Source organism: Nyctibius grandis, chromosome 6 (assembly GCF_013368605.1).
Source record: "Nyctibius grandis isolate bNycGra1 chromosome 6, bNycGra1.pri, whole genome shotgun sequence".
NCBI lineage: Eukaryota > Metazoa > Chordata > Aves > Nyctibiiformes > Nyctibiidae > Nyctibius > Nyctibius grandis.
In genome coordinates, this window is record NC_090663.1 from 61,677,710 (window position 1) to 61,679,933 (window position 2,224).

Genomic DNA, 2,224 nt, shown 5'->3' on the forward strand with positions numbered 1-2,224 from the left:
TTTAACTGTTAAGTTGCCTCATCCTTCCTCCCCCAACATCTAATTCAGATTGCATATAAAGAAACCGAGGCTGACAGATGATGATTTTCTTGCACACAATCACACAAGAAATCTCCGAGTGGAGAAGTCATGGTTGGACTTGATGATCCCAGAGGTCTCTTCCAACCTGATTGATTCTGTGAGAATAAAAATTGTTGGTTTATTGGATCCTGGTTCCTAATTACAGATCTTCTCATTTTGAGTCGCTTGTCTTGAACGAAGAGGGTTAAAGAAAAGAAATGGTACTGTAGACAGTCTCTTTCCTTTACTAATATATTGTTAAATTGAATTGGTTTTCCTAAAATACAGTCCACTTCTTGCATCTGAAGTCTGTTTCACTTGAAGGTTCTTAGTACCTGTAATTCAGTTTAGTGACTTTTAAGTGCTCCAGGGTGAAGTTAGCTTCAGAACTACTGTTTTTAGTAGTAATTAAAAATGGGAACGTGTATTACTCTTGTGTCTTAAAAAATGCTATTTGTTTTTTACAAAAACATTTAGGCAGAATTAATTTGATGCTGCTCCCTTTACTCAGAAGATCATCTTTATTTTTAGTTCGGAAATGCTTAGGTTTATAGCAAGGCATAGGCTATTTAATATTAAATGTGCAAAATATTTTTCACTATTAAATGTAATATTTTAGAAAAACAAACTTTCTCTAAAACAGTGTATTCCTTTCAGGAGCTGTAACAGGTACAGTATGCATACATGTAATACATACAAGAAACCTGAACAAGGCATTTGTAAGTTTGGCTTGCTATTTCAGAAGAGACTTCTTTTTCTCAGTAGCATATAGGCCATGTGGAGGCACTTTACTGGTGGGTGGGGATGGTTTATTTTATCAGCATGTGGAGTGCTGTACCAGGATGAGCAGAGATGAGGTAAAGGGCCAAAACTTCAAATGCTCTCCCTTAAATCTAGATCAGAACGCAGAGTGGGAATTGAATGACTGAGGCCATTGAATCAAGGTAAGCCTTTTCTTTTGCTCCTCAGTGAGGGAGACCTGCAGGATGTAGAAGTCCCTTCTTGGGTTCAAGATCATGATGAAGTTGGTCAGAAGTAGGATATTAAATAGTCGCTCCTGATTTGTGCAAGAATTTCTGCAGCTTTGACAGTTTAAAGCTGTCTAGGAGGCTTAAAGAATGAGTAAAGAAATAAAGGAATTGTCTGTCTCCACCTTTCCCTCAATGAAGATTATTTCCCAGCCCTTGCTATGCCTGTGACTTGATGCAGAGGTACGTGAGCCACCTTCCATTTCATGAGTGTTGACGAGTGAAGTGGACTCTCCTGCTACTCAGTACCTCAGACTAGGATATGGTACATTAGACCTGCTCTCACCAGTCAGCTCTTCCTGAATTTTTCTTAATCAGAGAAAAGAGATTGTGAAAAAAATGAGGGATAGACGAGAAAGGAGGAAGAATGTTTGTTTTCCCTCACTGCCTACTTTTAAAACCTTTAGTCTTAGTTATCCTTTTTGTCAGGAGGCCTCACAGATTTAGAGTCTTTGCCCTGCTTTGGTCAAAGCTTTGAGATATACGCTTGGCACAGCTTGAGGGCAGCTTGACAGCCAACACATGAGGAGCCGGACATGAGCCCAGATACTGCAGCTGGGAAGATGCCTCCAGATTCAGCATCTGGGTCATTTCAGCTGCCAAACATGCTCCATCTATTGTCGTCCTTGCTGCTGACGCAGCTGGGGAGAAGACGGGAGCACAGCAAATTTTACAGAGGGAGTTGAAAGCAGAATCTTAATTGGACTGAAGGAGGATGCTCTGCATGAGTGGCTTATGGAGTATGAAGTGCAAGAGGCAGCAATAAAGTTTGATCCAAAGAGGAATTAAATGTGTAGAAGTTAAAATTTGGCTTTGCTGTAACAAATGAAATGTTCTCCATTAATGGCACTGAGCACAATAATACTTGTATGTGGGTCAATAGAAACAACTGCCTGTTTGTTGAATGCAGATGGCCTGTAGTTCTAAATCTCCGTCTGTGTTTGCAAAAGTCATTGAGCTTTTCCAGTATATTACTGTAGGAGATTAATTTTCTTAGAAGATACGGATATCAACTTACAATTTGGATTTGAATCTGGAATGGAGAGTGGAGTTTGTTGCTTCCTCCTTCCTTCATTGTGGGGATTTGCAGAACATCACCTTAGTAGGAATTTAGTTGGGAAAACAGCATTGCCAAA